This window comes from Symphalangus syndactylus, chromosome 6 (assembly GCF_028878055.3).
Source record: "Symphalangus syndactylus isolate Jambi chromosome 6, NHGRI_mSymSyn1-v2.1_pri, whole genome shotgun sequence".
Taxonomy (NCBI): Eukaryota; Metazoa; Chordata; class Mammalia; order Primates; family Hylobatidae; genus Symphalangus; species Symphalangus syndactylus.
In genome coordinates, this window is record NC_072428.2 from 151,643,133 (window position 1) to 151,666,798 (window position 23,666).

A 23,666-nucleotide genomic window follows, 5' to 3' on the forward strand; every position below is an offset into this window, starting at 1 on the left:
TGTGCATTCAACTAACAGAGTTGAACCTTACTTTTGATTGAGCCGTTCTGAAACACTCTTTCTGTAGAAACTGCAATTGGACATTCTGAGCGCTAAGAGGCCTATATTGGGAAAAAGAATGTCTACAAAGAAAAACTACACAGAAGAATTGTGTGAAACTTCTTTCTGTTCTGTTTGTTCAACTAAAAGAGTTGAACCTTAGTTTTGATTGAGCCGTTCTGAAACACTCTTTCTGTAGAAAATGCAAGTGGAGATTCGAAGCGCTAAGAGGTTAATAGTGGAAAAAGGAATGTCTCCAAATATAAACTACAGAGAATCATTCTGTGAAACTTCTTTCTGATCTGTGCATTCAGCTAACAGAGTTAAACCATACTTTTGATTGAGCAGATCTGAACACTCTTTCTGTAGAAAATGCAACTGGACATTTGGAGTGCTAAGAGAGTAGTAGTGGAAAAAGGAATATATTCAAATATAAACTACACAGAAGCATTCTGTGAAACTTCTTTCTGATCTGAGCATTCAGCTAACAGAGTTAAACCATACTTTTGATTGAGCAGTTTTGAAACATTCTGTCTGTAGAAAATGCAACTGGACATTCGTAGCGCCAAGTGGGTAATAGTGGAAAAAAGAATATCTTCAAATATAAACTACACAGAAGCATTGTATGAAATTTCTTTCTGTTCTGTGCATTCAACTAACAGAGTTGAACCTTACTTTTGATTGAGCCGTTCTGAAACACTCTTTCTGTAGAAACTGCAATTCGACATGCTAAGCGCTAAGAGGCCTACATTGGGAAAAAGAATATCTTCAAATAAAAACTACACAGATGCATTCTGTGAAACTTATTTCTGATCTGTAAATTCAGTTAACAGAGATAAAACATATTTTTGATTGAGCAGTTATGAAACACTCTTTTTGTAGAAAATGCAAGTGGAGATTCGGAGCGCTAAGAGGGTAATAGTGGAAAAAGGAATGTCTTCAAATATAAACTACACAGAATCATTCGGTGAAACTTCCTTCTGATCTGTGAATTCAGCTAACAGAGTTAAACCATACTTTTGATTGAGCAGATCTCAACACTCTTTCTGTAGAAAATGCAACTGGACATTTGGAGCGCTAAGAGCGTAGTAGTGGAAAAAGGAATATATTCAAATATAAACTACACAGAAGCATTCTGTGAAACTTCTTTCTGATCTGAGCATTCAGCTAACAGAGTTAAACCATACTTTTGATTGAGCAGTTTGGAAACACTCTGTCTGTAGAAAATGCAACTGGACATTCGTAGCGCTAAGTGGGTAATAGTGGAAAAAAGAATATGTTCAAATATAAACTACACAGAAGCATTGTATGAAACTTCTTTCTGTTCTGTGCATTCAACTAACAGAGTTGAACCTTACATTTGATTGAGCCGTTCTGAAACACTCTTTCTGTAGAAACTGCAATTGGACATTCTGAGCGCTAAGAGGCCTATATTGGGAAAATAATGTCTACAAATAAAAACTACACAGAAGAATTGTGTGAAACTTCTTTCTGTTCTGTTTGTTCAACTAAAAGCGTTGAACCTTAGTTTTGATTGAGCCGTTCTGAAACACTCTTTCTGTAGAAAATGCAAGTGGAGATTCGGAGCGCTAAGAGGGTAATAGTGGAAAAAGGAATGTCTCCAAATATAAACTACACAGAATAATTCTGTGAAAATTCTTTCTGATCTGTGCATTCAGCTAATAGAGTTAAACCATACTTTTGATTGAGCAGATCTGAACACTCTTTCTGTAGAAAATGCAACTGGACATTTGGAGCGCTAAGAGATTAGTAGTGGAAAAAGGAATATATTCAAATATAAACTACACAGAAGCATTCTGTGAAACTTCTTTCTGATCTGAGCATTCAGCTAACAGAGTTAAACCATACTTTTGATTGAGCAGTTTTGAAACACTCTGTCTGTAGAAAATGCAACCGGACATTCGTAGCGCCAAGTGGGTAATAGTGGAAAAAAGAATATATTCAAATATAAACTACACAGAAGCATTGTATGAAATTTCTTTTGTTCTGTGCATTCAACTAACACAGTTGAACCTTACTTTTGATTGAGCCTTTCTGAAACACTCTTTCTGTAGAAACTGCAATTGGACATTCTGAGCGCTAAGAGGCCTATATTGGGAAAAATAATATCTTCAAATAAAAACTACACAGAAGCATTGTGTGAAACTTATTTCTGATATGTTCATTAAGCTAACAGAGTTAAACCATACTTTTGATTGCGCAGTTCTGAACACTCTTTCTGTAGAAAATGCAAGTGGACATTCGCAGCGCTAAGAGGTTAATAGTGGAAAAAGGAATATATTCAAATATAAACTACACAGTAGCATTCTGTGAAAATTCTTTCTGTTCTGTGCATTCAACTAACAGAGTTGAACCTTACTTTTGATTGAGCCGTTCTGAAACACTCTTTCTGTAGAAACTGCAATTCGACATGCTAAGCGCTAAGAGGCCTACATTGGGAAAAAGAATATCTTCAAATAAAAACTACACAGATGCATTCTGTGAAACTTATTTCTGATCTGTAAATTCAGTTAACAGAGATAAAACATATTTTTGATTGAGCAGTTATGAAACACTCTTTTTGTAGAAAATGCAAGTGGAGATTCGGAGCGCTAAGAGGGTAATAGTGGAAAAAGGAATGTCTTCAAATATAAACTACACAGAATCATTCGGTGAAACTTCCTTCTGATCTGTGCATTCAGCTAACAGAGTTAAACCATACTTTTGATTGAGCAGATCTCAACACTCTTTCTGTAGAAAATGCAACTGGACATTTGGAGCGCTAAGAGCGTAGTAGTGGAAAAAGGAATATATTCAAATATAAACTACACAGAAGCATTCTTTGAAACTTCTTTCTGATCTGAGCATTCAGCTAACAGAATTAAACCATACTTTTGATTGAGCAGTTTTGAAACACTCTGTCTGTAGAAAAGGCAACTGGACATTCGTAGCGCTAAGTGGGTAATAGTGGAAAAAAGAATATGTTCAAATATAAACTACACAGAAGCATTGTATGAAACTTCTTTCTGTTCTGTGCATTCAACTAACAGAGTTGAACCTTACTTTTGATTGAGCCGTTCTGAAACACTCTTTCTGTAGAAACTGCAATTGGACATTCTGAGCGCTAAGAGGCCTATATTGGGAAAAAGAATGTCTACAAAGAAAAACTACACAGAAGAATTGTGTGAAACTTCTTTCTGTTCTGTTTGTTCAACTAAAAGAGTTGAACCTTAGTTTTGATTGAGCCGTTCTGAAACACTCTTTCTGTAGAAAATGCAAGTGGAGATTCGAAGCGCTAAGAGGTTAATAGTGGAAAAAGGAATGTCTCCAAATATAAACTACAGAGAATCATTCTGTGAAACTTCTTTCTGATCTGTGCATTCAGCTAACAGAGTTAAACCATACTTTTGATTGAGCAGATCTGAACACTCTTTCTGTAGAAAATGCAACTGGACATTTGGAGTGCTAAGAGAGTAGTAGTGGAAAAAGGAATATATTCAAATATAAACTACACAGAAGCATTCTGTGAAACTTCTTTCTGATCTGAGCATTCAGCTAACAGAGTTAAACCATACTTTTGATTGAGCAGTTTTGAAACATTCTGTCTGTAGAAAATGCAACTGGACATTCGTAGCGCAGGGTGGGTAATAGTGGAAAAAAGAATATCTTCAAATATAAACTACACAGAAGCATTGTATGAAATTTCTTTCTGTTCTGTGCATTCAACTAACAGAGTTGAACCTTACTTTTGATTGAGCCTTTCTGAAACACTCTTTCTGTAGAAACTGCAATTGGACATTCTGAGCGCTAAGAGGCCTCTATTGGGAAAAATAATATCTTCAAATTAAAACTACACAGAAGCATTGTGTGAAAGTTATTTCTGATATGTTCATTAAGCTAACAGAGTTAAACCATACTTTTGATGGCGCAGTTCTGAACACTCTTTCTGTAGAAAATGCAAGTGGACATTCGGAGCGCTAAGAGCGTAATAGTGGAGAAAGGAATATATTCAAATATAAACTACACAGTAGCATTCTGTGAAAATTCTTTCTGTTCTGTGCATTCAACTAACAGAGTTGAACCTTACTTTTGATTGAGCCGTTCTGAAACACTCTTTCTGTAGAAACTGCAATTCGACATGCTAAGCGCTAAGAGGCCTACATTGGGAAAAAGAATATCTTCAAATAAAAACTACACAGATGCATTCTGTGAAACTTATTTCTGATCTGTAAATTCAGTTAACAGAGATAAAACATATTTTTGATTGAGCAGTTATGAAACACTCTTTTTGTAGAAAATGCAAGTGGAGATTCGGAGCGCTAAGAGGGTAATAGTGGAAAAAGGAATGTCTTCAAATATAAACTACACAGAATCATTCGGTGAAACTTCCTTCTGATCTGTGCATTCAGCTAACAGAGTTAAACCATACTTTTGATTGAGCAGATCTCAACACTCTTTCTGTAGAAAATGCAACTGGACATTTGGAGCGCTAAGAGCGTAGTAGTGGAAAAAGAAATATATTCAAATATAAACTACACAGAAGCATTCTTTGAAACTTCTTTCTGATCTGAGCATTCAGCTAACAGAATTAAACCATACTTTTGATTGAGCAGTTTTGAAACACTCTGTCTGTAGAAAATGCAACTGGACATTCGTAGCGCTAAGTGGGTAATAGTGGAAAAAAGAATATGTTCAAATATAAACTACACAGAAGCATTGTATGAAACTTCTTTCTGTTCTGTGCATTCAACTAACAGAGTTGAACCTTACTTTTGATTGAGCCGTTCTGAAACACTCTTTCTGTAGAAACTGCAATTGGACATTCTGAGCGCTAAGAGGCCTATATTGGGAAAAAGAATGTCTACAAATAAAAACTACACAGAAGAATTGTGTGAAACTTCTTTCTGTTCTGTTTGTTCAACTAAAAGCGTTGAACCTTAGTTTTGATTGAGCCGTTCTGAAACACTCTTTCTGTAGAAAATGCAAGTGGAGATTCGGAGCGCTAAGAGGGTAATAGTGGAAAAAGGAATGTCTCCAAATATAAACTACACAGAATAATTCCGTGAAAATTCTTTCTGATCTGTGCATTCAGCTAATAGAGTTAAACCATACTTTTGATTGAGCAGATCTGAACACTCTTTCTGTAGAAAATGCAACTGGACATTTGGAGCGCTAAGAGATTAATAGTGGAAAAAGGAATATATTCAAATATAAACTACACAGAAGCATTCTGTGAAACTTCTTTCTGATCTGAGCATTCAGCTAACAGAGTTAAACCATACTTTTGATTGAGCAGTTTTGAAACACTCTGTCTGTAGAAAATGCAACCGGACATTCGTAGCGCCAAGTGGGTAATAGTGGAAAAAAGAATATATTCAAATATAAACTACACAGAAGCATTGTATGAAATTTCTTTTGTTCTGTGCATTCAACTAACAGAGTTGAACCTTACTTTTGATTGAGCCTTTCTGAAACACTCTTTCTGTAGAAACTGCAATTGGACATTCTGAGCGCTAAGAGGCCTATATTGGGAAAAATAATATCTTCAAATAAAAACTACACAGAAGCATTGTGTGAAACTTATTTCTGATATGTTCATTAAGCTAACAGAGTTAAACCATACTTTTGATTGCGCAGTTCTGAACACTCTTTCTGTAGAAAATGCAAGTGGACATTCGCAGCGCTAAGAGGTTAATAGTGGAAAAAGGAATATATTCAAATATAAACTACACAGTAGCATTCTGTGAAAATTCTTTCTGTTCTGTGCATTCAACTAACAGAGTTGAACCTTACTTTTGATTGAGCCGTTCTGAAACACTCTTTCTGTAGAAACTGCAATTGGACATGCTAAGCGCTAAGAGGCCTACATTGGGAAAAAGAATATCTTCAAATAAAAACTACACAGATGCATTCTGTGAAACTTATTTCTGATCTGTAAATTCAGTTAACAGAGATAAAACATATTTTTGATTGAGCAGTTATGAAACACTCTTTTTGTAGAAAATGCAAGTGGAGATTCAGAGCGCTAAGAGGGTAATAGTGGAAAAAGGAATGTCTTCAAATATAAACTACACAGAATCATTCGGTGAAACTTCTTTCTGATCTGTGCATTCAGCTAACAGAGTTAAACCATACTTTTGATTGAGCAGATCTGAACACTCTTTCTGTAGAAAATGCAACTGGACATTTGGAGCGCTAAGAGCGTAGTAGTGGAAAAAGGAATATATTCAAATATAAACTACACAGAAGCATTCTGTGAAACTTCTTTCTGATCTGAGCATTCAGCTAACAGAGTTAAACCATACTTTTGATTGAGCAGTTTTGAAACACTCTGTCTGTAGAAAATGCAACTGGACATTCGTAGCGCTAAGTGGGTAATAGTGGAAAAAAGAATATGTTCAAATATAAACTACACAGAAGCATTGTATGAAACTTCTTTCTGTTCTGTGCATTCAACTAACAGAGTTGAACCTTACTTTTGATTGAGCCGTTCTGAAACACTCTTTCTGTAGAAAATGCAAGTGGATATTCGGAGCGCTAAGAGGGTAATAGTGGAAAAAGGAATGTCTCCAAATATAAACTACACAGAATCATTCTGTGAAACTTCTTTCTGATCTCTGCATTCAGCTAACAGAGTTAAACCATACTTTTGATTGAGCAGATCTGAACACTCTTTCTGTAGAAAATGCATCTGGACATTTGGAGCGCTAAGAGAGTAGTAGTGGAAAAAGGAATATATTCAAATATAAACTACACAGAAGCATTCTGTGAAACTTCTTTCTGATCTGAGCATTCAGCTAACAGAGTTAAACCATACTTTTGATTGAGCAGTTTTGAAACACTCTGTCTGTAGAAAATGCAACTGGACATTCGTAGCGCTAATTGGGTAATAGTGGAAAAAAGAATATGTTCAAATATAAACTACACAGAAGCATTGTATGAAACTTCTTTCTGTTCTGTGCATTCAACTAACAGAGTTGAACCTTACTTTTGATTGAGCCGTTCTGAAACACTCTTTCTGTAGAAACTGCAATTGGACATTCTGAGCGCTAAGAGGCCTATATTGGGAAAAAGAATGTCTACAAAGAAAAACTACACAGAAGAATTGTGTGAAACTTCTTTCTGTTCTGTTTGTTCAACTAAAAGAGTTGAACCTTAGTTTTGATTGAGCCGTTCTGAAACACTCTTTCTGTAGAAAATGCAAGTGGAGATTCGAAGCGCTAAGAGGTTAATAGTGGAAAAAGGAATGTCTCCAAATATAAACTACAGAGAATCATACTGTGAAACTTCTTTCTGATCTGTGCATTCAGCTAACAGAGTTAAACCATACTTTTGATTGAGCAGATCTGAACACTCTTTCTGTACAAAATGCAACTGGACATTTGGAGTGCTAAGAGAGTAGTAGTGGAAAAAGGAATATATTCAAATATAAACTACACAGAAGCATTCTGTGAAACTTCTTTCTGATCTGAGCATTCAGCTAACAGAGTTAAACCATACTTTTGATTGAGCAGTTTTGAAACATTCTGTCTGTAGAAAATGCAACTGGACATTCGTAGCGCCAAGTGGGTAATAGTGGAAAAAAGAATATCTTCAAATATAAACTACACAGAAGCATTGTATGAAATTTATTTCTGTTCTGTGCATTCAACTAACAGAGTTGAACCTTACTTTTGATTGAGCCTTTCTGAAACACTCTTTCTGTAGAAACTGCAATTGGACATTCTGAGCGCTAAGAGGCCTCTATTGGGAAAAATAATATCTTCAAATTAAAACTACACAGAAGCATTGTGTGAAAGTTATTTCTGATATGTTCATTAAGCTAACAGAGTTAAACCATACTTTTGATGGCGCAGTTCTGAACACTCTTTCTGTAGAAAATGCAAGTGGACATTCGGAGCGCTAAGAGCGTAATAGTGGAGAAAGGAATATATTCAAATATAAACTACACAGTAGCATTCTGTGAAAATTCTTTCTGTTCTGTGCATTCAACTAACAGAGTTGAACCTTACTTTTGATTGAGCCGTTCTGAAACACTCTTTCTGTAGAAACTGCAATTCGACATGCTAAGCGCTAAGAGGCCTACATTGGGAAAAAGAATATCTTCAAATAAAAACTACACAGATGCATTCTGTGAAACTTATTTCTGATCTGTAAATTCAGTTAACAGAGATAAAACATATTTTTGATTGAGCAGTTATGAAACACTCTTTTTGTAGAAAATGCAAGTGGAGATTCGGAGCGCTAAGAGGGTAATAGTGGAAAAAGGAATGTCTTCAAATATAAACTACACAGAATCATTCGGTGAAACTTCCTTCTGATCTGTGCATTCAGCTAACAGAGTTAAACCATACTTTTGATTGAGCAGATCTCAACACTCTTTCTGTAGAAAATGCAACTGGACATTTGGAGCGCTAAGAGCGTAGTAGTGGAAAAAGGAATATATTCAAATATAAACTACACAGAAGCATTCTTTGAAACTTCTTTCTGATCTGAGCATTCAGCTAACAGAATTAAACCATACTTTTGATTGAGCAGTTTTGAAACACTCTGTCTGTAGAAAATGCAACTGGACATTCGTAGCGCTAAGTGGGTAATAGTGGAAAAAAGAATATGTTCAAATATAAACTACACAGAAGCATTGTATGAAACTTCTTTCTGTTCTGTGCATTCAACTAACAGAGTTGAACCTTACTTTTGATTGAGCCGTTCTGAAACACTCTTTCTGTAGAAACTGCAATTGGACATTCTGAGCGCTAAGAGGCCTATATTGGGAAAAAGAATGTCTACAAAGAAAAACTACACAGAAGAATTGTGTGAAACTTCTTTCTGTTCTGTTTGTTCAACTAAAAGAGTTGAACCTTAGTTTTGATTGAGCCGTTCTGAAACACTCTTTCTGTAGAAAATGCAAGTGGAGATTCGAAGCGCTAAGAGGTTAATAGTGGAAAAAGGAATGTCTCCAAATATAAACTACAGAGAATCATTCTGTGAAACTTCTTTCTGATCTGTGCATTCAGCTAACAGAGTTAAACCATACTTTTGATTGAGCAGATCTGAACACTCTTTCTGTAGAAAATGCAACTGGACATTTGGAGTGCTAAGAGAGTAGTAGTGGAAAAAGGAATATATTCAAATATAAACTACACAGAAGCATTCTGTGAAACTTCTTTCTGATCTGAGCATTCAGCTAACAGAGTTAAACCATACTTTTGATTGAGCAGTTTTGAAACATTCTGTCTGTAGAAAATGCAACTGGACATTCGTAGCGCCAAGTGGGTAATAGTGGAAAAAAGAATATCTTCAAATATAAACTACACAGAAACATTGTATGAAATTTCTTTCTGTTCTGTGCATTCAACTAACAGAGTTGAACCTTACTTTTGATTGAGCCGTTCTGAAACACTCTTTCTGTAGAAACTGCAATTCGACATGCTAAGCGCTAAGAGGCCTACATTGGGAAAAAGAATATCTTCAAATAAAAACTACACAGATGCATTCTGTGAAACTTATTTCTGATCTGTAAATTCAGTTAACAGAGATAAAACATATTTTTGATTGAGCAGTTATGAAACACTCTTTTTGTAGAAAATGCAAGTGGAGATTCGGAGCGCTAAGAGGGTAATAGTGGAAAAAGGAATGTCTTCAAATATAAACTACACAGAATCATTCGGTGAAACTTCCTTCTGATCTGTGAATTCAGCTAACAGAGTTAAACCATACTTTTGATTGAGCAGATCTCAACACTCTTTCTGTAGAAAATGCAACTGGACATTTGGAGCGCTAAGAGCGTAGTAGTGGAAAAAGGAATATATTCAAATATAAACTACACAGAAGCATTCTGTGAAACTTCTTTCTGATCTGAGCATTCAGCTAACAGAGTTAAACCATACTTTTGATTGAGCAGTTTGGAAACACTCTGTCTGTAGAAAATGCAACTGGACATTCGTAGCGCTAAGTGGGTAATAGTGGAAAAAAGAATATGTTCAAATATAAACTACACAGAAGCATTGTATGAAACTTCTTTCTGTTCTGTGCATTCAACTAACAGAGTTGAACCTTACATTTGATTGAGCCGTTCTGAAACACTCTTTCTGTAGAAACTGCAATTGGACATTCTGAGCGCTAAGAGGCCTATATTGGGAAAATAATGTCTACAAATAAAAACTACACAGAAGAATTGTGTGAAACTTCTTTCTGTTCTGTTTGTTCAACTAAAAGCGTTGAACCTTAGTTTTGATTGAGCCGTTCTGAAACACTCTTTCTGTAGAAAATGCAAGTGGAGATTCGGAGCGCTAAGAGGGTAATAGTGGAAAAAGGAATGTCTCCAAATATAAACTACACAGAATAATTCTGTGAAAATTCTTTCTGATCTGTGCATTCAGCTAATAGAGTTAAACCATACTTTTGATTGAGCAGATCTGAACACTCTTTCTGTAGAAAATGCAACTGGACATTTGGAGCGCTAAGAGATTAGTAGTGGAAAAAGGAATATATTCAAATATAAACTACACAGAAGCATTCTGTGAAACTTCTTTCTGATCTGAGCATTCAGCTAACAGAGTTAAACCATACTTTTGATTGAGCAGTTTTGAAACACTCTGTCTGTAGAAAATGCAACCGGACATTCGTAGCGCCAAGTGGGTAATAGTGGAAAAAAGAATATATTCAAATATAAACTACACAGAAGCATTGTATGAAATTTCTTTTGTTCTGTGCATTCAACTAACACAGTTGAACCTTACTTTTGATTGAGCCTTTCTGAAACACTCTTTCTGTAGAAACTGCAATTGGACATTCTGAGCGCTAAGAGGCCTATATTGGGAAAAATAATATCTTCAAATAAAAACTACACAGAAGCATTGTGTGAAACTTATTTCTGATATGTTCATTAAGCTAACAGAGTTAAACCATACTTTTGATTGCGCAGTTCTGAACACTCTTTCTGTAGAAAATGCAAGTGGACATTCGCAGCGCTAAGAGGTTAATAGTGGAAAAAGGAATATATTCAAATATAAACTACACAGTAGCATTCTGTGAAAATTCTTTCTGTTCTGTGCATTCAACTAACAGAGTTGAACCTTACTTTTGATTGAGCCGTTCTGAAACACTCTTTCTGTAGAAACTGCAATTCGACATGCTAAGCGCTAAGAGGCCTACATTGGGAAAAAGAATATCTTCAAATAAAAACTACACAGATGCATTCTGTGAAACTTATTTCTGATCTGTAAATTCAGTTAACAGAGATAAAACATATTTTTGATTGAGCAGTTATGAAACACTCTTTTTGTAGAAAATGCAAGTGGAGATTCGGAGCGCTAAGAGGGTAATAGTGGAAAAAGGAATGTCTTCAAATATAAACTACACAGAATCATTCGGTGAAACTTCCTTCTGATCTGTGCATTCAGCTAACAGAGTTAAACCATACTTTTGATTGAGCAGATCTCAACACTCTTTCTGTAGAAAATGCAACTGGACATTTGGAGCGCTAAGAGCGTAGTAGTGGAAAAAGGAATATATTCAAATATAAACTACACAGAAGCATTCTTTGAAACTTCTTTCTGATCTGAGCATTCAGCTAACAGAATTAAACCATACTTTTGATTGAGCAGTTTTGAAACACTCTGTCTGTAGAAAAGGCAACTGGACATTCGTAGCGCTAAGTGGGTAATAGTGGAAAAAAGAATATGTTCAAATATAAACTACACAGAAGCATTGTATGAAACTTCTTTCTGTTCTGTGCATTCAACTAACAGAGTTGAACCTTACTTTTGATTGAGCCGTTCTGAAACACTCTTTCTGTAGAAACTGCAATTGGACATTCTGAGCGCTAAGAGGCCTATATTGGGAAAAAGAATGTCTACAAAGAAAAACTACACAGAAGAATTGTGTGAAACTTCTTTCTGTTCTGTTTGTTCAACTAAAAGAGTTGAACCTTAGTTTTGATTGAGCCGTTCTGAAACACTCTTTCTGTAGAAAATGCAAGTGGAGATTCGAAGCGCTAAGAGGTTAATAGTGGAAAAAGGAATGTCTCCAAATATAAACTACAGAGAATCATTCTGTGAAACTTCTTTCTGATCTGTGCATTCAGCTAACAGAGTTAAACCATACTTTTGATTGAGCAGATCTGAACACTCTTTCTGTAGAAAATGCAACTGGACATTTGGAGTGCTAAGAGAGTAGTAGTGGAAAAAGGAATATATTCAAATATAAACTACACAGAAGCATTCTGTGAAACTTCTTTCTGATCTGAGCATTCAGCTAACAGAGTTAAACCATACTTTTGATTGAGCAGTTTTGAAACATTCTGTCTGTAGAAAATGCAACTGGACATTCGTAGCGCAGGGTGGGTAATAGTGGAAAAAAGAATATCTTCAAATATAAACTACACAGAAGCATTGTATGAAATTTCTTTCTGTTCTGTGCATTCAACTAACAGAGTTGAACCTTACTTTTGATTGAGCCTTTCTGAAACACTCTTTCTGTAGAAACTGCAATTGGACATTCTGAGCGCTAAGAGGCCTCTATTGGGAAAAATAATATCTTCAAATTAAAACTACACAGAAGCATTGTGTGAAAGTTATTTCTGATATGTTCATTAAGCTAACAGAGTTAAACCATACTTTTGATGGCGCAGTTCTGAACACTCTTTCTGTAGAAAATGCAAGTGGACATTCGGAGCGCTAAGAGCGTAATAGTGGAGAAAGGAATATATTCAAATATAAACTACACAGTAGCATTCTGTGAAAATTCTTTCTGTTCTGTGCATTCAACTAACAGAGTTGAACCTTACTTTTGATTGAGCCGTTCTGAAACACTCTTTCTGTAGAAACTGCAATTCGACATGCTAAGCGCTAAGAGGCCTACATTGGGAAAAAGAATATCTTCAAATAAAAACTACACAGATGCATTCTGTGAAACTTATTTCTGATCTGTAAATTCAGTTAACAGAGATAAAACATATTTTTGATTGAGCAGTTATGAAACACTCTTTTTGTAGAAAATGCAAGTGGAGATTCGGAGCGCTAAGAGGGTAATAGTGGAAAAAGGAATGTCTTCAAATATAAACTACACAGAATCATTCGGTGAAACTTCCTTCTGATCTGTGCATTCAGCTAACAGAGTTAAACCATACTTTTGATTGAGCAGATCTCAACACACTTTCTGTAGAAAATGCAACTGGACATTTGGAGCGCTAAGAGCGTAGTAGTGGAAAAAGAAATATATTCAAATATAAACTACACAGAAGCATTCTTTGAAACTTCTTTCTGATCTGAGCATTCAGCTAACAGAATTAAACCATACTTTTGATTGAGCAGTTTTGAAACACTCTGTCTGTAGAAAATGCAACTGGACATTCGTAGCGCTAAGTGGGTAATAGTGGAAAAAAGAATATGTTCAAATATAAACTACACAGAAGCATTGTATGAAACTTCTTTCTGTTCTGTGCATTCAACTAACAGAGTTGAACCTTACTTTTGATTGAGCCGTTCTGAAACACTCTTTCTGTAGAAACTGCAATTGGACATTCTGAGCGCTAAGAGGCCTATATTGGGAAAAAGAATGTCTACAAATAAAAACTACACAGAAGAATTGTGTGAAACTTCTTTCTGTTCTGTTTGTTCAACTAAAAGAGTTGAAACTTAGTTTTGATTGAGCCGTTCTGAAACACTCTTTCTTTAGAAAATGCAAGTGGACATTCGGAGCGCTAAGAGGGTAATAGTGGAAAAAGGAATGTCCCCAAATATAAAGTACACAGAATCATTCTGTGAAACTTCTTTCTGATCTGTGCATTCAGCTAACAGAGTTAAACCATACTTTTGATTGAGCAGATCTGAACACTCTTTCTTTAGAAAATGCAACTGGACGTTTGGAGCGCTATGAGAGTAGTAGTGGAAAAAGGAATATATTCAAATATAAACTACACAGAAGCATTCTGTGAAACTTCTTTCTGATCTGAGCATTCAGCTAACAGAGTTAAACCATACTTTTGATTGAGCAGTTTTGAAACACTCTGTCTGTAGAAAATGCAACTGGACATTGCTAGCGCTAAGTGGGTAATAGTGGAAAAAAGAATATGTTCAAATATAAACTACACAGAAGCATTGTATGAAAATACTTTCTGTTCTGTGCATTCAACTAACAGAGTTGAACCTTACTTTTGATTGAGCCTTTCTGAAACACTCTTTCTGTAGAAAGTGCAATTGGACATTCTGAGCGCTAAGAGGCCTCTATTGGGAAAAATAATATCTTCAAATAAAAACTACACAGAAGCATTGTGTGAAACTTATTTCTGATATGTTCATTAAGCTAACAGAGTTAAACCATACTTTTGATTGCGCAGTTCTGAACACTCTTTCTGTAGAAAATGCAAGTGGACATTCGGAGCGCTAAGAGGGTAATAGTGGAGAAAGGAATATATTCAAATATAAACTACACAGTAGCATTCTGTGAAAATACTTTCTGTTCTGTGCATTCAACTAACAGAGTTGAACCTTACTTTTGATTGAGCCGTTCTGAAACACTCTTTCTGTAGAAACTGCAATTGGACATGCTAAGCGCTAAGAGGCCTACATTGGGAAAAAGAATATCTTCAAATAAATACTACACAGATACATTCTGTGAAACTTATTTCTGATCTGTAAATTCAGTTAACAGAGATAAGACATATTTTTGATTGAGCAGTTATGAAACACTCTTTTTGTAGAAAATGCAAGTGGAGATTCGGAGCGCTAAGAAGGTAATAGTGGAAAAAGGAATGTCTTCAAATATAAACTACACAGAATCATTCGGTGAAACTTCTTTATGATCTGTGCATTCAGCTAACAGAGTTAAACCATACTTTTGATTGAGCAGATCTGAACATTCTTTCTGTAGAAAATGCAACTGGACATTTGGAGCGCTAAGAGCGTAGTAGTGGAAAAAGGAATATATTCAAATATAAACTACACAGAAGCATTCTGTGAAACTTCTTTCTGATCTGAGCATTCAGCTAACAGAGTTAAACCATACTTTTGATTGAGCAGTTTGGAAACACTCTGTCTGTAGAAAATGCAACTGGACATTCGTAGCGCTAAGTGGGTAATAGTGGAAAAAAGAATATGTTCAAATATAAACTACACAGAAGCATTGTATGAAACTTCTTTCTGTTCTGTGCATTCAACTAACAGAGTTGAACCTTACTTTTGATTGAGCCGTTCTGAAACACTCTTTCTGTAGAAACTGCAATTGGACATTCTGAGCGCTAAGAGGCCTATATTGGGAAAATAATGTCTACAAATAAAAACTACACAGAAGAATTGTGTGAAACTTCTTTCTGTTTTGTTTGTTCAACTAAAAGCGTTGAACCTTAGTTTTGATTGAGCCGTTCTGAAACACTCTTTCTGTAGAAAATGCAAGTGGAGATTCGGAGCGCTAAGAGGGTAATAGTGGAAAAAGGAATGTCTCCAAATATAAACTACACAGAATAATTCTGTGAAACTTCTTTCTGATCTGTGCATTCAGCTAATAGAGTTAAACCATACTTTTGATTGAGCAGATCTGAACACTCTTTCTGTAGAAAATGCAACTGGACATTTGGAGCGCTAAGAGAGTAGTAGTGGAAAAAGGAATATATTCATATATAAACTACACAGAAGCATTCTGTGAAACTTCTTTCTGATCTGAGCATTCAGCTAACAGAGTTAAACCATACTTTTGATTGAGCAGTTTTGAAACACTCTGTCTGTAGAAAATGCAACCTGACATTCGTAGCGCCAAGTGGGTAATAGTGGAAAAAAGAATATATTCAAATATAAACTACACAGAAGCATTGTATGAAATTTCTTTTGTTCTGTGCATTCAACTAACAGAGTTGAACCTTACTTTTGATTGAGCCTTTCTGAAACACTCTTTCTGTAGAAACTGCAATTGGACATTCTGAGCGCTAAGAGGCCTATATTGGGAAAAATAATATCTTCAAATAAAAACTACACAGAAGCATTGTGTGAAACTTATTTCTGATATGTTGATTAAGCTAACAGAGTTAAACCATACTTTTGATTGCGCAGTTCTGAACACTCTTTCTGTAGAAAATGCAAGTGGACATTCGCAGCGCTAAGAGGTTAATAGTGGAAAAAGGAATATATTCAAATATAAACTACACAGTAGCATTCTGTGAAAATTCTTTCTGTTCTGTGCATTCAACTAACAGAGTTGAACCTTACTTTTGATTGAGCCGTTCTGAAACACTCTTTCTGTAGAAACTGCAATTGGACATGCTAAGCGCTAAGAGGCCTATATTGGGAAAAAGAATATCTTCAAATAAAAACTACACAGATGCATTCTGTGAAACTTATTTCTGATCTGTAAATTCAGTTAACAGAGATAAAACATATTTTTGATTGAGCAGTTATGAAACACTCTTTTTGTAGAAAATGCAAGTGGAGATTCGGAGCGCTAAGAGGGTAATAGTGGAAAAAGGAATGTCTTCAAATATAAACTACACAGAATCATTCGGTGAAACTTCTTTCTGATCTGTGCATTCAGCTAACAGAGTTAAACCATACTTTTGATTGAGCAGATCTGAACACTCTTTCTGTAGAAAATGCAACTGGACATTTGGAGCGCTAAGAGCGTAGTAGTGGAAAAAGGAATATATTCAAATATAAACTACACAGAAGCATTCTGTGAAACTTCTTTCTGATCTGAGCATTCAGCTAACAGAGTTAAACCATACTTTTGATTGAGCAGTTTGGAAACACTCTGTCTGTAGAAAATGCAACTGGACATTCGTAGCGCTAAGTGGGTAATAGTGGAAAAAAGAATATGTTCAAATATAAACTACACAGAAGCATTGTATGAAACTTCTTTCTGTTCTGTGCATTCAACTAACAGAGTTGAACCTTACTTTTGATTGAACCGTTCTGAAACACTCTCTCTGTAGAAACTGCAATTGGACATTCTGAGCGCTAAGAGGCCTATATTGGGAAAAAGAATGTCTACAAATAAAAACTACACAGAAGAATTGTGTGAAACTTCTTTCTGTTCTGTTTGTTCAACTAAAAGAGTTGAACCTTAGTTTTGATTGAGCCGTTCTGAAACACTCTTTCTGTAGAAAATGCAAGTGGATATTCGGAGCGCTAAGAGGGTAATAGTGGAAAAAGTAATGTCTCCAAATATAAACTACACAGAATAATTCTGTGAAACTTCTTTCTGATCTGTGCATTCAGCTAACAGAGTTAAACCATACTTTTGATTGAGCAGATCTGAACACTCTTTCTGTAGAAAATGCATCTGGACATTTGGAGCGCTAAGAGAGTAGTAGTGGAAAAAGGAATATATTCAAATATAAACTACACAGAAGCATTCTGTGAAACTTCTTTCTGATCTGAGCATTCAGCTAACAGAGTTAAACCATACTTTTGATTGAGCAGTTTTGAATCACTCTGTCTGTAGAAAATGCAACTGGACATTCGTAGCGCTAAGTGGGTAATAGTGGAAAAAAGAATATGTTCAAATATAAACTACACAGAAGCATTGTATGAAACTTCTTTCTGTTCTGTGCATTCAACTAACAGAGTTGAACCTTACTTTTGATTGAGCCGTTCTGAAACACTCTTTCTGTAGAAACTGCAATTGGACATTCTGAGCGCTAAGAGGCCTATATTGGGAAAAAGAATGTCTACAAAGAAAAACTACACAGAAGAATTGTGTGAAACTTCTTTCTGTTCTGTTTGTTCAACTAAAAGAGTTGAACCTTAGTTTTGATTGAGCCGTTCTGAAACACTCTTTCTGTAGAAAATGCAAGTGGAGATTCGGAGCGCTAAGAGGGTAATAGTGGAAAAAGGAATGTCTCCAAATATAAACTACACAGAATCATTCTGTGAAACTTCTTTCTGATCAGTGCATTCAGCTAACAGAGTGAAACCATAGTTTTGATTGAGCAGATCTGAACACTTTTTCTGTAGAAAATGCAACTGGACATTTGGAGCGCTAAGAGAGTAGTAGTGGAAAAAGGAATATATTCAAATATAAACTACACAGAAGCATTCTGTGAATCTTCTTTCTGTTCTGAGCATTCAGCTAACAGAGTTAAACCATACTTTTGATTGAGCAGTTTTGAAACACTCTATCTGTAGAAAATGCAACTGGACATTCGTAGCGCTAAGTGGGTAATAGTGGAAAAAAGAATATGTTCAAATATAAACTACACAGAAGCATTGTATGAAACTTCTTTCTGTTCTGTGCATTCAACTAACAGAGTTGAACCTTACTTTTGATTGAGCCTTTCTGAAACACTCTTTCTGTAGAAACTGCAATTGGACATTCTGAGCGCTAAGAGGCCTCTATTGGGAAAAATAATATCTTCAAATAAAAACTACACAGAAGCATTGTGTGAAACTTATTTCTGATATGTTCATTAAGCTAACAGAGTTAAACCATACTTTTGATTGCGCAGTTCTGAACACTCTTTCTGTAGAAAATGCAAGTGGACATTCGGAGAGCTAAGAGGGTAATAGTGGAGAAAGGAATATATTCAAATATAAACTACACAGTAGTATTCTGTGAAAATTCTTTCTGTTCTGTGCATTCAACTAACAGAGTTGAACCTTACTTTTGATTGAGCCGTTCTGAAACACTCTTTCTGTAGAAACTGCAATTGGACATGCTAAGCGCTAAGAGGCCTACATTGGGAAAAAGAATATCTTCAAATAAAAACTACACAGATGCATTCTGTGAAACATATTTCTGATCTGTAAATTCAGTTAAGAGAGATAAAACATATTTTTGATTGAGCAGTTATGAAACACTCTTTTTGTAGAAAATGCAAGTGGAGATTCGGAGCGCTAAGAGGGTAATAGTGGAAAAAGGAATGTCTTCAAATATAAACTACACAGAATCATTCGGTGAAACTTCTTTCTGATCTGTGCATTCAGCTAACAGAGTTAAACCATACTTTTGATTGAGCAGATCTGAACACTCTTTCTGTAGAAAATGCAACTGGACATTTGGAGCGCTAAGAGCGTAGTAGTGGAAAAAGGAATATATTCAAATATAAACTACACAGAAGCATTCTGTGAAACTTCTTTCTGATCTGAGCATTCAGCTAACAGAATTAAACCATACTTTTGATTGAGCAGTTTTGAAACACTCTGTCTGTAGAAAATGCAACTGGACATTCGTAGCGCTAAGTGGGTAATAGTGGAAAAAAGAATATGTTCAAATATAAACTACACAGAAGCATTGTATGAAACTTCTTTCTGTTCTGTGCATTCAACTAACAGAGTTGAACCTTACTTTTGATTGAGCCGTTCTGAAACACTCTTTCTGTAGAAACTGCAATTGGACATTCTGAGCACTAAGAGGCCTATATTGGGAAAAAGAATGTCTACAAATAAAAACTACACAGAAGAATTGTGTGAAACTTCTTTCTGTTCTGTTTGTTCTACTAAAATAGTTGAACCTTAGTTTTGATTGAGCCGTTCTGAAACACTCTTTCTGTAGAAAATGCAAGTGGACATTCAGAGCGCTAAGAGGGTAATAGTGGAAAAAGGAATGTCCCCATATATAAAGTACACAGAATCATTCTGTGAAACTTCTTTCTGATCTGTGCATTCAGCTAACAGAGTTAAACCATACTTTTGATTGAGCAGATCTGAACACTCTTTCTTTAGAAAATGCAACTGGACAATTGGAGCGCTAAGAGAGTAGTAGTGGAAAAAGGAATATATTCAAATATAAACTACACAGAAGCATTCTGTGAAACTTCTTTCTGATCTGAGCATTCAGCTAACAGAGTTAAACCATACTTTTGATTGAGCAGTTTTGAAACACTCTGTCTGTAGAAAATGCAACTGGACATTCGTAGAGCTAAGTGGGTAATAGTGGAAAAAAGAATATGTTCAAATATAAACTACACAGAAACATTGTATGAAACTTCTTTCTGTTCTGTGCATTCAACTAACAGAGTTGAACCTTACATTTGATTGAGCCTTTCTGAAACACTCTTTCTGTAGAAACTGCAATTGGACATTCTGAGCGCTAAGAGGCCTCTATTGGGAAAAATAATATCTTCAAATAAAAAGTACACAGAAGCATTGTGTGAAACTTATTTCTGATATGTTCATTAAGCTAACAGAGTTAAACCATACTTTTGATTGCGCAGTTCTGAACACTCTTTCTGTAGAAAATGCAAGTTGACATTCGCAGCGCTAAGAGGGTAATAGTGGAAAAAGGAATATATTCAAATATAAACTACACAGTAGCATTCTCTGAAAATTCTTTCTGTTCTGTGCATTCAACTAACAGAGTTGAACCTTACTTTTGATTGAGCCGTTCTGAAACACTCTTTCTGTAGAAACTGCAATTGGACATGCTAAGCGCTAAGAGGCCTACATTGGGAAAGAGAATATGTTCAAATAAAAACTACACAGATGCATTCTGTGAAACTTATTTCTGATCTGTAAATTCAGTTAACAGAGATAAAACATATTTTTGATTGAGCAGTTATGAAACACTCTTTTTGTAGAAAATGCAAGTGGAGATTCGGAGCGCTAAGAGGGTAATAGTGGAAAAAGGAATGTCTTCAAATATAAACTACACAGAATCATTCGGTGAAACTTCTTTCTGATCTGTGCATTCAGCTAACAGAGTTAAACCATACTTTTGATTGAGCAGATCTGAACAGTCTTTCTGTAGAAAATGCAACTGGACATTTGGAGCGCTAAGTGCGTAGTAGTGGAAAAAGGAATATATTCAAATATAAACTACACAGAAGCATTCTGTGAAACTTCTTTCTGATCTGAGCATTCAGCTAACAGAGTTAAACCATACTTTTGATTGAGCAGTTTGGAAACACTCTGTCTGTAGAAAATGCAACTGGACATTCGTAGCGCTAAGTGGGTAATAGTGGAAAAAAGAATATGTTCAAATATAAACTACACAGAAGCATTGTATGAAACTTCTTTCTGTTCTGTGCATTCAACTAACAGAGTTGAACCTTACTTTTGATTGAGCCTTTCTGAAACACTCTTTCTGTAGAAACTGCAATTGGACATTCTGAGCGCTAAGAGGCCTATATTGGGAAAAAGAATGTCTACAAATAAAAACTACACAGAAGAATTGTGTGAAACTTCTTTCTGTTCTGTTTGTTCAACTAAAAGAGTTGAACCTTAGTTTTGATTGAGCCGTTCTGAAACACTCTTTCTGTAGAAAATGCAAGTGGAGATTCGGAGCGCTAAGAGGGTAATAGTGGAAAAAGGAATGTCTCCAAGTATAAACTACACAGAATCATTCTGTGAAACTTCTTTCTGATCTGTGCATTCAGCTAACAGAGTTAAACCATACTTTTGATTGAGCAGATCTGAACACTTTTTCTGTAGAAAATGCAACTGGACATTTGGAGCGCTAAGAGAGTAGTAGTGGAAAAAGGAATATATTCAAATATAAACTACACAGAAGCATTCTGTGAATCTTCTTTCTGTTCTGAGCATTCAGCTAACAGAGTTAAACCATACTTTTGATTGAGCAGTTTTGAAACACTCTGTCTGTAGAAAATGCAACTGGACATTCGTAGCGCTAAGTGGGTAATAGTGGAAAAAAGAATATCTTCAAATATAAACTACACAGAAGCATTGTATGAAACTTCTTTCTGTTCTGTGCATTCAACTAACAGAGTTGAACCTTACTTTTCATTGAGACTTTCTGAAACACTCTTTCTGTAGAAACTGCAATTGGACATTCTGAGCGCTAAGAGGCCTCTATTGGGAAAAATAATATCTTCAAATAAAAACTACACAGAAGCATTGTGTGAAACTTATTTCTGATATGTTCATTAAGCTAACAGAGTTAAACCATACTTTTGATTGCGCAGTTCTGAACACTCTTTCTGTAGAAAATGCAAGTGGACATTCGGAGCGCTAAGAGGGTAATAGTGGAGAAAGGAATATATTCAAATATAAACTACACAGTAGCATTCTGTGAAAATTCTTTCTGTTCTGCGCATTCAACTAACAGAGTTGAACCTTACTTTTGATTGAGCCGTTCTGAAACACTCTTTCTGTAGAAACTGCAATTGGACATGCTAAGCGCTAAGAGGCCTACATTGGGAAAAAGAATATCTTCAAATAAAAACTAAACAGATGCATTCTGTGAAACTTATTTCTGATCTGTAAATTCAGTTAAGAGAGATAAAACATATTTTTGATTGAGCAGTTATGAAACACTCTTTTTGTAGAAAATGCAAGTGGAGATTCGGAGCGCTAAGAGGGTAATAGTGGAAAAAGGAATGTCTTCAAATATAAACTACACAGAATCATTCGGTGAAACTTCTTTCAGATCTCTGCATTCAGCTAACAGAGTTAAAACATACTTTTGATTGAGCAGATCTGAACACTCTTTCTGTAGAAAATGCAACTGGACATTTTTAGCGCTAAGAGCGTAGTAGTGGAAAAAGGAATATATTCAAATATAAACTACACAGAAGCATTCTGTGAAACTTCTTTCTGATCTGAGCATTCAGCTAACAGAGTTAAACCATACTTTTGAGTGAGCAGTTTGGAAACACTCTGTCTGTAGAAAATGCAACTGGACATTCATAGCGCTAAGTGGGTAATAGTGGAAACAAGAATAGGTTCAAATATAAACTACACAGAAGCATTGTATGAAACTTCTTTCTGTTCTGTGCATTCAACTAACAGAGTTGAACCTTACTTTTGATTGAGCCGTTCTGAAACACTGTTTCTGTAGAAACTGCAATTGGACATTCTGAGCGCTAAGAGGCCTATATTGGGAAAAAGAATGTCTACAAATAAATACTACACAGAAGAATTGTGTGAAACTTCTTTCTGTTCTGTTTGTTCAACTAAAAGAGTTGAACCTTAGTTTTGATTGAGCCGTTCTGAAACACTCTTTCTGTAGAAAATGCAAGTGGAGATTCGGAGCGCTAAGAGGGTAATAGTGGAAAAAGGAAGGTCTCCAAATATAAACTACACAGAATCATTCTGTGAAACTTCTTTCTGATCTGTGCATTCAGCTAACAGAGTTAAACCATACTTTTGATTGAGCAGATCTGAACACTCTTTCTGTAGAAAATGCAACTGGACATTTGGAGGGCTAAGAGAGTAGTAGTGGAAAAAGGAATATATTCAAATATAAACTACACAGAAGCATTCTGTGAATCTTCTTTCTGTTCTGAGCATTCAGCTAACAGAGTTAAACCATACTTTTGATTGAGCAGTTTTGAAACACTCTGTCTGTAGAAAATGCAACTGGACATTCGTAGCGCTAAGTGGGTAATAGTGGAAAAAAGAATATCTTCAAATATAAACTACACAGAAGCATTGTATGAAACTTCTTTCTGTTCTGTGCATTCAACTAACAGAGTTGAACCTTACTTTTCATTGAGACTTTCTGAAACACTCTTTCTGTAGAAACTGCAATTGGACATTCTGAGCGCTAAGAGGCCTCTATTGGGAAAAATAATATCTTCAAATAAAAACTACACAGAAGCATTGTGTGAAACTTATTTCTGATATGTTCATTAAGCTAACAGAGTTAAACCATACTTTTGATTGCGCAGTTCTGAACACTCTTTCTGTAGAAAATGCAAGTGGACATTCGGAGCGCTAAGAGGGTAATAGTGGAGAAAG